Source organism: Xyrauchen texanus, chromosome 40 (genome assembly GCF_025860055.1).
Source record: "Xyrauchen texanus isolate HMW12.3.18 chromosome 40, RBS_HiC_50CHRs, whole genome shotgun sequence".
NCBI lineage: Eukaryota > Metazoa > Chordata > Actinopteri > Cypriniformes > Catostomidae > Xyrauchen > Xyrauchen texanus.
Window position 1 is genome coordinate 27,793,146 of NC_068315.1, and position 20,532 is coordinate 27,813,677.

At 38.5% G+C, this 20,532-nt stretch overlaps 1 pseudogene; it reads right to left on the minus strand.

Annotated features, from left to right (window-relative positions):
- Window positions 1-2,071: 2,071 nt before the first annotated feature.
- LOC127633339 (protein FRA10AC1-like) lies at window positions 2,072-19,195 on the minus strand (annotated as a pseudogene).
- Window positions 19,196-20,532: the final 1,337 nt, after the last annotated feature.

Sequence of the window (20,532 nt, forward strand, 5' to 3'; positions counted from 1 at the left end):
ATTCAGAGTTTTACTGAGTCTTGAGTAGTCAATGACCATATCAGATGTTAATCTGAAGTCTCTGTGACCACCTAATTCTGTCAGGTGGTTTTGAGGGCATGTCAGGAACTTCTTTTGACTTTTCTATAAGGCAAGGGATTACCTAATAAAGCTGGATCATCCCCAGGTAAAGAGGCTCAGGTAATTGGTGGACGGCCGAGACAAATGTCCCCTCTCTCAACAAGTTTAATGGCAGCCTGTTGCTTTCTTGCACTTCAACTTCTGACATTCTGCAGCCTAAGAATATAGATAAATGACATACCTCAAGGACAACACATGGCCTTAAAGCCACAAAACTCTATACTTTGATTTTATGGGGTCTTTAAAGTTTCATAATGTGGCAGGTGAAGTGATTAACCATCCTATCAGTCTGTTTGGGATATGGTTTTGGCCGACCAATGAGATGGGAGCTACCCTAATATTTAAGGACCCTTATGTATTTGGACATGTTATGGACATGACATTGCATGTATTTGATGGGTGTATATGTATCCTGCCGATTACACCAAAATTTGGCATTTCCAAGTGGAGAGAAATGAGAATCACTTAATTTAAATCTGACTGCTCCACCCTGGAGGAGAGGCAGGGAAATACTCCCAATAAGGGCACACAGGTAAGTTTTACCAATCGAAGGCAAAGAATTAAGAGTGAATGTGACGTGAGTATCACTTGCACATTTTGAAATGTATTACACACACTGATTAATGGACCAGAAGGAAAAATGTCTCCCTAATTTTTCACATTGATTGGCTGACTGCCATTACTGTTGGTGAAGCTGAGCCCTGGGACAGTCCATCATGACCATGAGAGAATGATGTACATATAGTGTATAAATTAAAAAGCCTTACCATTTCAGTCAATGGTTCTAATGCCTTAATTCCCACGTAGAAGCTTTTGAGGAGCATCAATGGACCAGGGGATACCAACACTCTTGATAGTGTGCAGGACTGGACTGATAATCTGGCATACCGGGCATTTTCCCGGTGGGCCGACGCACTTTATGTAAATAGTTTGCAAAACCATTTTTACGTAAACTGATTTGCTTTGAATGGAATGAATCTCTAAAAGAATATCGGTGTAAATAAATTGAATTGAATGCGACAAATTATGCATGAATCATGGTTTTGCGTAAATCTTTTGTAAATCCACTCTTACGTCAATTGAAGTTTATTGAAGCTAATGAATCTCTGAACAAATCTCTTTGTTAATTGTCCGTAAACTGAATTGTGTGCGAAAAATTACGAAGGAATGGTTTTACGAAGGCTTTACACGTGCAGAACAAATTTGCGTAAAATATTTGTAAAAGCATTCTTACTGTAGGTAAATAAAATTGCTTTGATGTAAATTGGATCTGAATCTGAATTAATCAATGTACTTTGGCCATATATTGAATGGTATGCATCAAATAATGCATGGATGATTTTATGAACATTACAAGTACAGAATGAATTTACGTTTGTAAAACCATTCTTACGTGAATTGAATTGCACTGAACTGAATCGAATGAATCTCTAAACAAATCATTTATTTTTATGTGACATTATGCATGAAAGGTTTAATGAATGCTTTACAGGTGCAGATTTACAGGTGTAAATTGTTTGTAATAGATTTTTTTAAATGTAAATTGAATAGCATTGCATTGAATCTCTGAATCTCTGAATGAATCCGTGTAAATCAGCTGTAAATTACATTTGAACGCAACAAATCATTCTTATGCAAATGTAATTAAATTGCACTGAACTGAATGAATATCTTAATGTAAATAGTTTTTAAAACCAATTAATAATTAATCTAACAATTGTATGTGCAAAAGTAATAGTGATGCTTGCCTTAGTAAAAACCACTAACTTGTTTGGAACTTCTCAGAGCATGAACATACACCATCTGCTATTACATTAGATTTACTCAGCATACAGGAGTTTCCCAAGCTATAGTTGACTTAGAGGTTAATTTAGAAAAGACACAAGACAAATATTTAGGGTATAGTCAGTGCATTCACTGCCTTAGGGTGTTAGATGATGGCCAGTCATTATTATGGGATAGAGGGAAAAGGTGGGGTGGTGAAAAGGGTGGAGAACATTACCTTTATCTGATGCTTGGGACTCTTCTGAACATAGTAGTCTGTAAAGAAAAAATCAGTTTCATTAAACAATATGATTCTTACATTTGCTGAATAAAATGGGAGGGGTGCTTGCCTGTGCCAAACTAGCTAACACAACGCTAGGGGGTTGTAGATGGTTGCTGGGGCATTGCTTTGTGGTTGCCAATGTGTTCTGAGTTCTGGGTGGTTGCTTCCTGGCCCAAGTCAAAATAGCCCACCATCAAGTCTCTGTAACATTCTGGTACCTAGATATGGCTTGGGTCCCTCTTTCCAAAGAATTCTATGCAATTGATCTTCCTGTTTAATCTATCACCAGGAGAAATTAATTTGGATAATTTAGAAAAGTAATAACACACCTCAGCAAGCCGTATGTATGTCTGTAGCACAAACCATGTGGGATAAGATTAGTGTCGAAGTTTAATACTTGTGGTTAGGTTTTTGGAAAAATCCCAACCCGTAATAATAGTGATGCTTGCATTAGCAAACACCAGTAGTGATTATGCAACTTTCACGCATACCACGGTCAACAAATCAGCGCCTGTAGCCCCGACCGTCAGTGAGCCAGCGCCTGTAGCCTCGACCACCATTGAGCCAGCGCCTGTAGCCTCGACCGTCCCAGAGCCAGCGCCTGTAGCGATTATGTGTTCATTCTGGTATGGCAATAATGAAGCCAAGTACTGCCCTTCAATTTCATTGTGAGTAGTGATTCCTCCAATGAAACTCCATGTTTTTATACAACTGTCTTTAGTTCTACTTAAGGATGGCCACTCCTTTAATCATTATCTATGACAGCTATGGACATATTATGGGCATGACATTGCATGTCAAACTTTAACATGAGTGCAGAACAACACCACAAATATATGTCAAAGATAAGCATAGACATGCACTGGAATACTTTAATTTATACCGCATTGTACAATCCATTTTTAGAAATGGGTTGTATTTAAAGTCTGATAGGAAATTGCAAATCTGATAGGATTTGCAATTTCACAGATTCATACAAGACCATGCCCTCTTGTATGAATCTGTGAAATTGCAAATCCTATCAGATTTGAAATACAACCTTCGATCAGATTTGAAACATATGTCATTAAAGATAAAATAATCTTGCCTTTGCGTATCATTTTGTGTCTGCGTCTGTCTTTGCGTTTATGCTTTCTGGAATGGGAAGACTTGGATTTCTCAGACTGTGACTTCTCCACAGTCACTTTCGATAACCATCTCTTCTTCAATTTAACTTCCTTTCTCCATAAAAATATGACATTGTTGTTCAGTGTCAAGGTCTACGGCCCATAAAAGGATATCTGAACATGCAGTGGTGCTTTAAAATGGTTGGATATTCTTACTTATGATGATAGATGAGCTTGAAGGAGCACTCTGGACACAGACCTTGAAAAACAATGGGACGATTTTTCATATTTGGGATGATTTGACATGTCTTATGACATGTTTTGGCAAAAAACATGACCAGGATATAGAGCATGACTAAAACACAAAGAAAACTATATACAATGGGGTCCAAATGTCTGAGACCACTAGTGAAAACTTTGCATGCACTTGGACTCCATGAACTCCACAAGTTTGTGCAAAACCTAATGATCCATGTTTTCCCAGCATGATTTAAGAATGTTTAAAGAGCATCTTGGGTGCTTCAATGGAAGTAAGAAAAGCAAGGAATACTTTTTGTACAATGGAATAAACACAGCCATTGTCAGCAATGTGTTTATTAGATTAATGAACTAGAATATTCTTTTAAATTTTTCAAATTAGAGTCAAATTGGATTTTGAATCCCAGATTTTAAATGTGGTGGTCATGGTCTCTATCAGTATAGTCATATAGTAATCTTTACTTACTATTTAGTAAGTATTTTAAACTATACATAAAAGGTATTTTAATGTACTTCTTCTTTGTTCATCTAAAATATGTCATGCAGTAAAAAGTAAGCAGTCCCACAAATACCAGCATGGTCTTTCCTAAATCTACACTAATTAGATTAGCTCCACCCTAGCGTCCTGCAAGCGGGTTGGATTACAGCATGCAAAGTTTAAACAGCCACATGGTTGGCGCAGTTATAGCACTTATGTAGTTTTACCAGGGCATTCCTCTTCTCTCCCTGCTCCTCCCAGATTTTCAGGCCCTCCTTATTCTCACAGTGCTTGTTGCCAAAGAGGAGCTGGCCTGTATGATTCAGAATGACCACAAGTGAAACTCAGTAACATGAAAGATATGCAAGCAAGATTGAATTCACAGATCCCATTTTTGACACTAATTTTGGGTGACATCTGGAGAATTCATTTCAAGGAATTCCATTTTCTACTATAATTAGGTTATAACTAACTTTGATTTGCATAAAATCTGATAAAAAGATCAGGCATTGAGAAGCCAAATGAGGAAGATGCTGGTATGATTTATTTTTCTTTTTACTGTTTGTGCAACATGATCCAACGAGAAGGCGACATGTTGCTATTGAATGTTTCGGTACCCTGACATCGATCCCATTCTGCTGATACCCAAAAATTACTCTGAAGATTACTTTTAACTCACTAAATCTTATATCTGTGATTCTGTCTCTTTTCTTTTTCTCTGGAGCTTGCAGATTCTGTATTTCATTGCCTGCAATTACTGCTGCCTGCTGTATTGTTTAACATTTGATAAATAAACTATAGACAGGGAATTTCAATTCTCCTTTACTGAGAGAGACAAAAAGGAAAGTAAAGGCATCAGATGCTTCTCTCCTCCAGTGACCTTAGCCTGGACATCATTTCATCTCAGCTATCAGTGAGTTCACATTAGCTCCAGCAGGCTTGCAGTACAAGGGGATTCTCTAGATTGGAGCCCAGGGAAATGTGTGTCATCAGGGAGTTTTTCTGCCAGGCTTCCCACATCTCTCACAGTGTGCCATCTGGAACGGCTATGGCTGTTATTTGATTGCTTTCAGCCCATCATACTTTTCATTGAAGAATCCACTAATATTACTATCAGCTGTTCTCAAAAACTTGTTTTCCTGGCAATGTCTTAAGTCAGTGGTTCTTAATTACTGGGTTGCAGGTCTATTCTGATGGGGTCGTGGACAGCAGAAAAAAAAGCTAATGCAAACAATAAAATGCAACTAATCACATATTTATGCATTCTTAGGAAAGCAAAATAAATGGTTTATAAAAAAAACCTTATCAACTTTTAAGAGGGAAGAGAAAATAGTTTCCACATCTTTTGTATTTGACATCAAAGGCCATGCGTCCAGCGAAATTTTAGAGTGTCTTGGTGTAAATTCATATTATTTGGAAGAAGCTAGCCACATGCTCTTATTCTCAAACTATGAAAGTTAAAAGAATTTTCAACTCTGACTACATTAACCACCTGAGACCCCACGTGACTGTGGGCATTTTTCATTTCCCTTTTTGATTTGTAACTAGTAGCACCTAATAAACAAGCAAAAAACACAAAAAGGAACAAAAATTCTAGAGCAAATAGAATTCCTAAAAATGTATGTCCAAATATGTGTACAAGCGGAACTAAGTTGTGAAATTTTAAGAAATACCAAGATACAGAAAGTCCATCAAATAGTTTATTCTGTGTCCAGGAGTTTTGGTTATTCATGTTTTTGAGACGTTATAGACATTACAGATGATTTTCTATAAAGCTGAATTAATAATTCTTATTAAAAGTAATGACCAGCATCATCAAATCACTGCCAACCATGTTACAATCAAATTTAGCATTATAAAATTCTGAATATGTTCTATCAGGCAGACTTGAGCGAAATTTAAGATGACATTTATTTTATGAAAATAAAACAGAAAATGAATGTCTCTCTTTTTGACGTAAGCCCCGTCTGACGGTCCGAAGAAGTTGTACTCGTAACCGTCATATCCTGCCGGAGATAGGAGGCAGGGGCGAGGAGCCTACCCGCATGCAGGACGGGACTCAACTGGTGGTGGTGGGGTGGTGGAGGTTGCAGTGTTAGCAATGTGATAGATTGTGAGCAGACTTATAAAGCAATGGCTTACATGTGATTGGCTGGGAGTTACCCCACTAATAGTGCGATGATGTACAGCTGCTAGTCTCCCCGCTAGAACTACGCTGCGCTTACATTACGGATTATCATTGTCCTACGTCTGCCAAACATGTTGAGTGGTCCAAACATAATTTGCAACCTGAAACTGAACTTTAGGTTGGACTTTAGGAGTGAATGCACTTAGCTGCATAGAAAGCTATAGGACGCACTCTTGCTCTCTTGCTCCCCATATAGTGAATGACTTAACCTCAAGTGTGTTGTCTGTCTGCAATGGTTTTAGAACAGTTAGAAATGCACCTTATTTTCATTTTAACTCCAAGTAAAGCCTCTGAAAGCAAAATATTTCAGCTTTTGCATGAGTACAGTTATTCTGAATGTGAAAATGCATAGTAAATATATAGGAATACATTTACTAATGTTAATGAACAGAACCGTATAATACAGTGATAACAAAGTAAATAACAAAATTCATATTAAAATGAAGCGAATTGATCCGCAGATGTGTTAATGTTGAAAAATATTCAAAATAACTAACATGAACTTTTGAGGGAACGCGGTCCTAATTTTCACTTCATCTTTATCAGTGTGCTGATGCCCCAAACATTTATGGATTTTTTAAAGCAGCATATCAAATGAAAATAGAGATGCTACTCTTTACAAGCAAATAGGTTTTAAAATAGGATTCTTACCAGTACAGCTTTCTGGAAATCAATGTCTCACTGTTGTCACGTAACGCAGTGCACCAGAGGTTTAACCCTTAAATGACAGTGTTGAGTTTTGTGAACAGTATTCAGTCAGTTTTAATTCATTTAAATTATGCATTGCGTATAGCAAAGCCAAAATACAATGTCCACACATGTGGACGCAGGGTCGCACAAGGTTAAATATCACTTGAATGGGTTAACACATGGTTTATGCCTACCACAATATGTTTCGATTTTTTATTTTAACCCTGAGGTTTAAAAAAATGTGAAAAATCTTTATCTGCTATTTGGCCAAAATGCTTTGTATTCTTTACAAATATGAACAAATGAATAAGTAAAAAGCTTTGTTACATTTTAATGATCTTTGTTTATAGGTGTTTTGGGTGATTACTAGGGTGTCAGATTGATCTCACAGTGAAATTGGAAACAGTAGGTTTCATTTTTTTATAGCTAAAATGACAGTGACCTCAACCTCCAGTGGTGAAAGCGCTAAGTTTTGTAGGGCGTATGGACATTTTCCGGGTGAAATGTCCATGGAGAGGGTGCCCCAACCCAAACCACTGAGAGTGTGTTCTGGGTGGTTGCTTACTGGTCCAGTTCAAACAAAGCCCACTCCCAAGTCTTTATGATATTCTGGTCCTAGATATGGCTTCGGTCCCTGCTTAAATGTAAATCTATAAGATTTTGGGTCTGTTCTTCACAATATTATAAATGAATATGCAATATTATATAAAAATAAAAGTGCAATATCATGTTAAATTATTATGTTGTTATTATTTCCAGAATGTGTGTTTCGCCTTGGTGTTATGATTTCTGTGATGCCAAAGTCTGAGTATGTGTGTGTGTGCGTGTGTGTGTGTGTGTGTGCTAGTGTTGCGTCACACCACCAGCTTGTCATGGTTAAACTGCTGCTCAGGGTTCGAGTGATGCCAGATAGCAGATGGTCTATGACTCAGCCAGATAGAGGTACTTTACTTTTCTGTGGCACACAATCTAAACCAAGCCTGTGATCATTTCATCAGTCATTAAAAGTCCTCTTCATTGATCTGCCCATTTATTTAGTAACATTTGCTGATTTGGAAAATTATGAATGTACTTCAACCTTGTCTATCTACTACTACCGGGTAACAACATTATTCAGTGTCACTGATTTCCATTACAACATAGCAGGGTTGTATGCAATTCAAAACTGAATTTAGAATGCCTTTTAGATTCCAATTCAACTCAAGAATTTGAATTGAATTTGAATTAAGGTACAAAATGCAGATTTGTAATTCGAATTTGAATAAAGAGTTAAAATGGAATAAAAATTCAAATAACTGCTGTACTGTAGTTTACATCATAAAAAGCTGATTGTTCCAGACCCTGGATGCTGATTGGTCATTAGCCGTAAAGCCCAGCCATGACCTCATCACAGAGCATCTATGTGTATCACTGCCCAGTACCCATAGCTGAGTATTATTTTTCTTGCATAGCAATGTTCTGTTTACTGTTTGTTTGTCAGGGACTATATCTTCTAACAGAAAAATGTGTGCCCTACATATACACTCACCTAAAGGATTATTAGGAACACCATACTAATACTGTGTTTGACCCCCTTTCGCCTTCAGAACTGCCTTAATTCTACGTGGCATTGATTCAACAAGGTGCTGAAAGCATTCTTTAGAAATGTTGGCCCATATTGATAGGATAGCATCTTGCAGTTGATGGAGATTTGTGGGATGCACATCCAGGGCACGAAGCTCCCGTTCCACCACATCCCAAAGATGCTCTATTGGGTTGAGATCTGGTGACTGTGGGGGCCATTTTAGTACAGTGAACTCATTGTCATGTTCAAGAAACCAGTTTGAAATGATTCGAGCTTTGTGACATGGTGCATTATCCTGCTGGAAGTAGCCATCAGAGGGTGGGTACATGGTGGCCATAAAGGGATGGACATGGTCAGAAACAATGCTCAGGTAGGCTGTGGCATTTAAACAATGCCCAATTGGCACTAAGAGGCCTAAAGTGTGCCAAGAAAACATCCCCCACACCATTACACCACCACCACCAGCCTGCACAGTGGTAACAAGGCATGATGGATCCATGTTCTCATTCTGTTTACGCCAAATTCTGACTCTACCATCTGAATGTCTCAACAGAAATCGAGACTCATCAGACCAGGCAACATTTTTCCAGTCTTCAACTGTCCAATTTTGGTGAGCTCTTGCAAATTGTAGCCTCTTTTTCCTATTTGTAGTGGAGATGAGTGGTACCCGGTGGGGTCTTCTGCTGTTGTAGCCCATCCGCCTCAAGGTTGTGCGTGTTGTGGCTTCACAAATGCTTTGCTGCATACCTCGGTTGTAACGAGTGGTTATTTCAGGCAAAGTTGCTCTTCTATCAGCTTGAATCAGTCGGCCCATTCTCCTCTGTCCTCTAGCATCAACAAGGCATTTTCGCCCACAGGACTGCCGCATACTGGATGTTTTTCCCTTTTCACACCATTCTTTGTAAACCCTAGAAATGGTTGTGCATGAAAATCCCAGTAACTGAGCAGATTGTGAAATACTCAGACCGGCCCGTCTGGCACCAACAACCATGCCACGCTCAAAATTCCTTAAATCACCTTTCTTTCCCATTCTGACATTCAGTTTGGAGTTCAGGAGATTGTCTTGACCAGGACCACACCCCTAAATGCATTGAAGCAACTGCCATGTGATTGGTTGATTAGATAATTGCATTAATGAGAAATTTAACAGGTGTTCCTAATAATCCTTTAGGTGAGTGTATATATATATATATATATATATATATATATAGTAACCATTTTATAAAAGCAATAATGCACTCAAGGTTGTGCCATATTGTGAATATGATCATGGCTGATGGCCGTTGTTTAGGCACAATGCGAAGCATGACTATATTCACAATACAGCACGCCTCTTGTACCTTATTGCTAAAATAATGCATTTAATTTTTTTTATGTATGAATTACACAAAAACATGCTACCATACAGAGCATTTCCATAAACATTAAATTGTATTAATAATCAATGTCTGAAATGTCACCTTTTTTTCTCTGTTGAGGAATGCTTTAATGCTCTATAATGCTCTAATAACCAAAGATTAAAACTGTGACGTCAATATTTGTTTTATAAAGTTGAAAAAAAAAAAAAAAATAGAATCTGAAAACACTGTGGTGTATGGCAAATCAAAATATATTTTAAATGAATTATTTTGAAAATATAAAGTTAATATATAAAAAAATATGTCTTATCACTTCAGATAACAAATTCTGCATTCTACATATCAGGGGAAAAAACAGGCATATTTAATATTTAATTGATTTATTAATTTATATTTCACAAACTTGTGTTGGTCTAATGAAATTCTTCTGTTGTGTGACTGTGTTAAATTTCTTTGAATTGAAATTCTATAAATTACCCTTCCTGTCATTCCAATTAAAATTGCAATTCAACACTCTGTTCGACTGAAACTCACACAATTTAATTCTGAATTTTGCCCAACCTTGCAATATAGACACCCCCACACTACCCTACATTGAGGTCACAGTCATTTTACATTCTTTCTGCAATAAACCTGTAATTGAAATTTCACATCATCCAAATTAAAAACACAAGCTAGTTCACGTTGTTTGTGAACAGTTTTGGAGATAATTTTTTAAAGATAAGAAAGAATGTAATTTATGCTAGGAATAGGTGTTTGTTAACACATTCTCAATTCTACAAAGAAATGATCCATATCCAATTGTGAGATGCCTGTAAGATGCATGTAATAATTATTTCATCTAGCAGGTGCATGCCCATGCAAAATGTGCTGACAAGGTGTTCTAAGTAGTTTAGCACATATTCTGGTGGTCAATGATATTTAATGTTTTAAAAATAAAATTTTAAGGAACATTTGTGCCCTTTATATATATATATAATTGGGCTGTTGCTTACTTGCCCAATTCAAAAGGTTCCATCCCCAGGTCTCTATGATATTCGGGTCCCTATATATGGCTCATGTACCTCCTTAAATCAGATGTTTACAGTTTGTTTGTGCAGGTTAGGTACATGCACAGCACAGTTGCTCTTCAAAGGTAAAACTAAACAACCACCTAGTGGCAGAGGACAATATTGTTCTTTTTTGTTCAATATGTTACCAAAAGTGCTCAGTGTAATTATTATTTTTTTAAGTAGTAGTAAAACAAATCTCCATTTGCCTTTTCCAGATATAACTTCACTTTCAGCACGCCACCTAAATCCAAACTAATGAAAGAAAATGCAAAAATTCTAATTCAATAACTGAGCAAATGAAAGAGCGTTTAAGATATTAAAAATGGACTCACATGTCTAGAAAGAAACATCGATAGAAGGCAAACCTTATTTTCTTTGTATCTGCTGAGGTCAGCAATACAGTACTCCTTACAAAGCTTATCGTAATATTTCTTGGCAAGCTCTTTCTCCCTAAACATACAGAAACCTTATTTTAGGGTGACAAGTGCAGAGATTAGGATTACAGAAAGGCACATAAATAAAGATGAATGGTGAAATTAAATCCAAATACAGATAGGCAGACATAACCATGTCATGTCTTCCTCATCTTCCTCTCTCCACAGGAAATGGTGGTTTTCTCTCACCACGTCCAGATCTGTCTTAACTTTAGACCTGCGTATGGACACACAAATGAATATGGTGCAAATCAAACTATAAATGTTTCTTTTATTATTAGGCAGGGAAATGAGAACATATATTATTTAAAATGACACACTTTACCTTACAATTTTCATTAGTTTTAATGCAAATGACTTCAGTGTTTCTCTAGAAGGCTGACAAAGTGAATTTCTCACATGGATCGCCTGATGTCATCGATCTTCCCTCCATAGTTCTGACAAAGTTCTTGTGACATTGAAACTGATGAAATGCTGTCAAGGACTTCTTTCCAACTGAAAAGAAAATGGCAATGCTTGGATTGGGAAAAATGTACAAGTTGTCATCAGCTTTCTAAATGGCTTACAATAGTTAAATGTTCCAAAAAATACACATTAAGCAAGCCAGCATGATGCAGCTACTCTTCTAACATGCATTTCAATCTCAAATTCACACAAAACTAATGTTTTTCAATATGTTATTAAATTGCCTTTTTCAATATCTCAGTCCAAAGAGTTAAGTTTAGATTACAAAATACACTATCTACTTCAACAGTTCTTGCTTAACAGCAAAGAAATATTGATAGGATACAGCATTCATCGATATCAGGTGTCAGATTCTGGCTTCATCTCTGTCAAGAAACACAAAATATGTCTCAGTCAACACACAACTGACTTGGAGGAATTGACTATTTTTGATGGATGCTGTCTATAACTGTCCCATTCAGAGGCAGCAACATTGTTATGGGCCACCTCGGTGTGTCTTTCCTTTCTGGAATGGCTTCTGTAACAGTTCATCTTCAAATGCCCTAAAACCAAAACACACAAGAAACTATTGCTGAGATTAATGCACCAACCATTTAAAGTAGGCAGATTCTTTTAATACATTTGTCAGATGCAGAACTATCGCTCAAAAATCTAATATTGTCATTCACCCTACAGATGAGCTTAAAAGCATGGGATCTGGACTGGCTTTTATCATCAAATATCCCTTACAATGAAGAACTGTCTCAGATAGTAAAACCTTAGTTCTTGCTGATAATAATTGCGATGTATTTACATTGCACACCAAAGAACACAGAAGCTATTTACTACCATTGTAACATGTTCAAAACATGTTTTAACCATAACCCTATGTGCAAAAAACAAATCATGGTAATGTCATGGTACTCTTTAGTTAATGATCTGACACAAAATCTCACCTATTCTGTCCATGTTTGTCCAGTCCTCCACCTCCATCATCATCAATGAAGTCAGAGTCAAACCCTCCACCTCCATGCACCTATCACAGAGCACAACACAGTATTGCCATTATCCAACAACAGCATAAAGATCACACAGACAGCATCGAAGCAACAACCAACATCAGCAGGTTATTCTATGCATTTGTAATAAAGTGCTAGTTTTTTGAACAGTGATATAATGCCAGGGAGTTCATGGGTAAAAATGGAGGAAGACTGCACAAAAGTGATGGGAAGGTGAACCAGCTGAGCACGTCAAAGAGGGAAAGTACTTAGTGATCTTTATGTGAGCGAGACACAGAGTCAGCTTCCATGATGCCACTTCAGCACGTCACAGGTAATTCAACACCCTGTATCAAAGGCTGCAGTCTTCAAAATGTAAGGTCAGTTCTGACTCGGACCAATTATACAATAACTAGTTTCATGAAAAAAACATATTTAATCTAACAGTGAATTTAATAGTAACACTACCTATAAACAGAGTTCGTACAGATGCTTCAAATTTATATTCAAGCACATTTCTATTTGTTTTTAAGGACTATGCTCGAGATGTCATTAAAACAAATTCTTTATTCATTCATTTTAAATCAAATATTTTATTCATTCATTCACAGTTAATTTCATTTTTTTTATAAAACACCACTACTCAGTGCAATATATCTCAAAAAGCATTTTTTAACTACATTTTCTCTCAGTAACAATTCTCGGTTCATTCATGATGAAATTGATGTGCAACTGTATTGAGCTCCCTTAAAACACACTTCATATTCCAACAAAAGTGAATAATTGGGTCCGTAAAAAGCAGTCCAAAGGAAGCATTTGCTGTGCTTAATGTTTTCTAAAGTCACACAACAGATTTATGGAGGAACTGACCCAAATTGCAAATGGGTCATTCTCAAAAGATTTTGACTTTCCAACTTTCAAAATATTAATTTTTTTGTTCAGTTCAGTTTTTGTCTATAAACGCTGAGGGTAAACATTTTGTAACATGTTGGCATACATTTTTATTCATAAAGGACTACTTGGGTGTTGTTCTTTCTTTTTTTTATTTAACTAATTTCACAAATGAAGCTTGTTAATGAAGTTAACACTAATGAGTTAAATACGTTACACCACATTTTGAGGGTTCAATGGGGTACAACAAATATTTTTGTGTGAAAATATTAGTTAAAATGTGAATTAATAACTTTTTAACATGCTGGGGAAAATCACTATATGCATATTTAAGCAGCCTCTGAACTTTGACCTTAAAATTATTTTCCACAACTTTTTTAATTACATTTTTTCATATTAAAAAGGGGGTTTATAACACCAATACCAATACCATGAATTTAAGGGACAAATATTATTTTAAAATTATTGAAATAAATAAAAACTTAAAAACAAGTACGAAATAAATACATAAATAACTTGACATGTCATAGAATTGGTGTAGGCCTACCTGATGAAGGGGACAAGGATTTATTTTCAGTAAATTGACATTTTCAAATATATTTTCTGAAAAATGTGCAAAACAAAGTCAAGCCATTTCATATAAATAAAGGTGAGATTATAGAACGATAATAGTAGTTAACTTGTGGATTATTAGCACCTTCTAGACCAATTTGGTCCATGCAGCTCATTTGTTTACATGCCGCTGACGTGATGACGTATGATCCACGTGGTTAAAACCAAAGTAACCCCGCCCACTGCTCGTCACGTTGTGATGTTTTCATGGAGGCAGTGGGTGTATTGTTTTGTTTCGCGTTATGTGAAGATCAGCGTACTGTGCGATCCGAACAGTGATTATTTTGCCATTTGGCGAATAAAATAAGAGATGCGAATGTGTTAAAATGATGCAAGTGGAGAAAAAGCCAGGATTCGAGTTTATTTTGTGCTGTATGTGGATAACACGTTTAGTGACCAGTGTCCTTTGTAACCTGGAATGAATCGTCCTCTTCATTCAGACATTATTATCCACAACATAATTAACTTGTTTTCATCGATGATGGCTAACGATCCAGTGACAGGAAATGTAAGGGGGTGAGGGGGCAAAGTGCAATTTTCACAAGTCTAGAACAACAGCTCCTTTATTTCGAAAAATGCCAAAAATGAATACAATGAAGAAAGCGATCCAGTGAAAAAGAAAGGAACCCCACAATCCCACAAAGAAGCATCCTTATGGGTGTTCTTATAAATACTGATGATGCGAAAATAAAAGGCAATTTATTACTTACAAATATTAATGATGTGACAGAAACACAAAATCAACAATACGACTATTTATTATTATTATTATGACTTATTTTACTATTATTATTCTTTTGCATGTGTATTATAATACTTTTTAAAGTATTACATTGATATCTTGTTCAGTAAATATATTTACAATTAAATATAAATGTTATATACAATAGGTATGTTAATATATTGGGTACAATGGGGCTAAGGCTCCCCTTAAGGAAATTTGTTTTTTTCCTGGTCACAAAATGTATCAAGGTCCAATTATGTATTTTTTTATATATATATTGATGGAGCAACATTATTTGTGTGAGAATAATAATGGAAGGTTGTTTCAATTAAAATTCAGTTTTAAAAAAATGGTGGTGAGGGAGCCTTTTACCCCACACTTGGTAAAAGGCTCCTGAGGGGATTTAAAGTGATATCATGTATATATATTGGGGTGATCGTTATAGGGCACAATTTATCAACTAATGCAAATCATGTTGAGACAGCAAGATTCTTTTTTGAATAAAAAAATTAAGATGAGGCTTTCTCAAAATAACTAATGTTCATTTCAAACACATGCCATTTTCATGAAATCTCAAGTATTCTATGAACAAACTAAAATATATTATGATTGGATGAGACAATGTGAGCTCACTTTGAACAGTTTTCATAACAAATGTATTTGCACCACTTCAGAAAATCAATGAGTTTAATAGGACTTATTGGACAGTTATTGACAAATGTTTGATTTAATGGCCTTAAACAAAATAATAAATAAGTATTTTGTCTTAAAACAAATTGCCTCAAAATCAACCTATAGACACCACATGAAAACAGGAACAGGAAAATTTTGCAGTGCATAGTGTCAAACAGGTGTTTAGGAAAGTCCTGTGGTAGTTTTTTGATGGTATTTAGTCTTTTGGGAGAAAATAAAATCAATGGAGCCTTTTAACCTGTGGAGCCTTTGTACCCTATATAACACACATTATAATATAATCTGCAAAGTTTATTTATTTTATAATTCATGTCATTTAAAAAATATTCACGTCTAGAACAAAATTCCTAAAAACGAAAAAATTAATGCAATGAAGAAAGAGTTCCAGTGAAAAAGAAAGGAAATTTACAAAGAAAAATCAATACAACAATACAATGTTTCTGTAAATACTGATAAGAAAATAAAAGGTAATTTATAACTTACAAATATTAATGATGTGACAGAAACACAAAATCAACATTACAACTATTTATTATTATGATTATTATTATTATTATTTATCCTTTTTAGTTTTAGATGAATTGTATATAGGTATATTAATATTATATAAAACATAATATTGAAGAAGCATCTAGGTTCGTAGGCAATGGAGGAGTCAGGAGACAACGAAGCAGGTTCAAGGTCAGTCTTTTAATGTTCAGTTTTTAGCCGATTGACGGTAACCGTCAAAACAAATAAACAGTTTATAAATAATGGACAACCACTCTCTCTGTGCGTGGCTGTTGTGTATGCTGTTCACTCACTCCACTCGCTGACGCTCTGGCTTGCCTTTTCAGGTCTCCCTCCACCATCGCTATAATGAGAGACAGGTGTTAGAGATAATTACGACCCAGGTGACGAGCCTTACCGCTCTCCCGCAGACCGACATATGACAATGCCCCCCATGCCACATGCCCTCACCACTGACTCAGGCCAGGGCAACATCCGGCCTGCCTTCCACCCCCCCCCCCTGCACACACACACAGAAATTCAGCCACAACCATCTGCTCCCCCGGTCTGTGGATCACCTCAAGCTTAAAGGGCTCAAGAGCCAGATACCAACGGGTGATCCGCGCGTTAGTATCTTTCAAGTGGTGGAGCCACTGCAGAGCATGATCAGACAGAAGGTGAAGGCCCACCCCAGCAGGTAGTAGCGGAGGGTAAGAACAGCCCACTTAATCGCGAGACACTCCTTCTTGATGGTACTTTACTTTGTCTCCCTCAAGGAGAGCTTGCGACTAATAAATAGCTCTACCCATCCACCCCCCCCACACACACACACCTTCTGCAAGAGCACCACACCCACCCCCCCCTGTCAGATGCAGCAGTCTGCAAAATAAAAGGGAGAGAGAAATCAGGTGCATGTAAAAGGCACAGTGTAGACTTTACCCCTAACACAGTGCAGACTTTACCTTAAGGAAGGCCTGTTGGCATGACTCTGTCCACTGGACCGGATTGGGAGCCCAATTTTTAGTAAGGTCAGACAGTGGGCTGGTGGCATCAGAGTAACTAGGCACAAACCTTTGGTAGTAGCCAGCCAGCCCCATAAACTGCCTTACCCCCCTCTAGCCAGCCCCCCCCCAAAAACTTCCTTACCCCTTTTTGGTCTTGGGCACCGGGCAGGCTGCGATCGCTGGGTTTTTGTCAACATGTGGACGCACCTGCTTGTGACCCCAAGTGGAACCCCTAACTTCCACCCACCCAATTGCACACTTCTTTGGGTTGGCCATGAGTCCCGCCTGTCTCAGCGCTCTCAGGACAGCCCTCAGATGTTGCATATGCCACTGCCAATCATTACAATAAATAATGATATCGTCTAGATATGCGGCAGCATATGCCATGTGCGGTCTGAGGACCTTGTCCATGAGGCGTGAAACGAGGCCGGAGCTCCGAACAAACCGAATGGAAGCATCCTAAATTGGTGCAATCTGAACAGTGTGGAAAAATAAATTTCCACAATTGCTGTGTGACTCTTGTATTACACCAATTTCAAGCATTGCCTCTAATTCTTGAACAATTTTTTTCTTGTGTTCAGCAAGACAACAGGGGCAGCTACGAACCACCACTCCAGGGGTGGTCTCAACATGGTGCTCTATGTGGTTTGTGCGACCGGGTAGGGTTGAAAACTTGTCCGCAAATTCCGCTTGCAACCTGGCAATGTCTGTAAGCTGCGACAGTGTGAGGTGGTCTCCTTAATGGACCGGGGTGAATTAACTTGATTTGGATGATACATCTGGCCCGAGCTCCACCCTCTCTGGAACTACCGTCACCAAGACTACAGGTTCCACCTCCCTCCATGGTTTGAGGAGGTTGAGGTGGTAGGTTTGACATGCCCCTCCCCTATCTGTTCACCTAACCTCATAATCGAGGTCTCCAACTTGTAGTGTGACCTCAAAGGGTCCTTGACACTTGGCGAGTAATTTGAAGCTCGAGGTGGGCAGCAATACAAGCACTTTATCTCCCTGTGCGAATTCCCGTAATCAGGTGCCCCTGCCGGCGTTCGTGTGCTTGGATCAAATTCTCCTGTGTTACCTGCCCCAAAGTGTGGAGTTTTGCTCTAAGGTCGAGAACATATTGCATTAGATTTGTACTATTCGATGGTCCTTTCTCCCAAGCTTCCCGTATGACATTAAGCACGCTGTGCAGCCGGCGCCCATACAGTAGCTTAAATGTGGAAAACCTGGTGGAGGCTTGCTGGACCTCTCGTACTGCAAACAGCAGGGGTTAGAGCCACTTATCCCAATTATTAGCATCTTTGTGCTCGAACTAACGAATCGTGTTTTTTAAGGTCTTATTAAATCGTTATTAAAGCCTTGATCAGTGAGGATTTCCTTTGGAATCCCCACCCGGGAGATCATTTTGAATAGTGCCTCCACAACACTACGTGCTGAGATGTTGCGTAGAAGCATTGCTTCTGGATATCGGGTTGCATAATCCACCAGAACTAATTCAAAGCGATGGCCATGTGCAGTCCACTCTAATGGCCCGACGAGGCCCATGCCAATTCCTTTGAAGGGGACCTCGATCAATGGCAGTGGGTACAATGGCACTTTTGGGGTGGCTGGTGGATTCACCAACTGACATTCACGGCATGCCGCACACCATTTGTGAATGTCCCCGTGAATACCCGGCCAAAAGAATGGGCCATTATACGGTTCAAAGTCTTTTCATGACCTATGTAGCCAGCCATTGAGTTATAGTGAGCCGCCTGGTAGAGTGTTACCCGATGGCTCTTTGGCACTAACAGCTGAGTTTTATTCTCTTTGGTTTGAGTATCCTGCGTCACTCGATACAACCTCTCTTTGATAACAGAAAAGTATGGGTATGTGAGCGCAACACCAGGCACACCATGAGACACAGGGGGTGGAGAGATTGAAGATTGAGAAGAGAGAGAAGACACTGCTTCGCCGACTCCTGGTAACGCCACCATGTAGTCCTCTGCCAACTGGACAGCTTCATCCAGGGATGCCGGGCGGTGGCACTGGACCCACTCGGCCATGCCTCAGGTAAGTTAGGAGACAAACTGTTCCAGCACCACCAGATCGATGATTTCCATGATGCCGTGGATTCCCCCCACCAGCAACCATTTCCGGCAGGCGTCACGGAGCTGCTGCACAAAAGCAAACAGGCGGCCATGCTTCCTGAAGCTCAGAGACCGGAAAACCTGCCAACTCTGCTCCGGGGTCTGACTGACCCGTTTGGCCTTCTTCAGGTGGCTGTATTAATGGAGGCTGGCAGCGGGAAGTTGCTAGCTGCGCCTCCCCGCAGAGTAGGGGCAACACGTGGGCCGCACACTGATTGGGAGGCCAGCTCCAAACCTCTGCGGTCTTCTTGAATAGGTCAAGGAAGGCCTCCGGATCATCATTTGGCCCCATCTTCATGAGGGCCACCGGTGAAGTAGGCTCCGGGGAGGTCGCTGCGCCAGCCCCCTCCCTGGCGATCAGGCTCCGGAGCACCTGCCGGTCTTCAGCTTGTGTCTGGAGAAGGAGTTGGAAGCGTTGTTCCAGCGGCGTACCTCCATGAGGGCTTGGTGTTGGTTCTGCTGGATAGCCTACTGGTGAAGGTCTTGAAGGTCTTGAAGGTGAGGACTCCATGACGGCGTTCTCCTCCAAGGCTGGGGTTTTGGAACCACTGTAGAAGGATCTAGGTTCGTAGGCAATGGAGGAGTCAAGAGACAACAAAGCAGGTTCAAAGTCAGTCTATTCATGTTCAGTTTTTAGCAAATTAACCATCAACAAAAAAACTGTTTATAAATAATGGACAAACACTCTCTCTGTTGGCCACTCTCTCCACTCACTGACGCTCTGGCGTGCCTTTTCAGGTCTTCCTCCCCATCACTATTATGAGAGACAGGTGTTAGAGATAATTACAACCCAGGTGACAAGCCTTACCGCTCTTCCTCTCCAGCAGACCGACACATGACCATGCCCCCCATGCCACAAATATAATATACAAAGTTTATATATTATATAATTATATTATTTTTGCGAGTGTAGAACAACTGCTCTTTATTCCTAAAAATGCTAAAAATGTAAGTCCTGCAGAAAGAGTTCCAGTGAACAAGAAAGGAACTTTACATTGGAAAAAACAGTACAATACAAATAAACATAATTTGGGGCCTTCCTGTAAAGACTGATGAAAATAAAATAAAAGGCAATTCATTACTTACAAGTATTTATGATGAAGATGTGACAGCAACACAAAATCAACAATGCAATAATTATTATTACTGTTATTGTTATTCCTGTTGATGCGTAGGCTACTATGCTATATTGTTTTATTAATATCTTGTATTTAGCATTAAATATAAATGTTATGCAATAGGTACAGTGTATC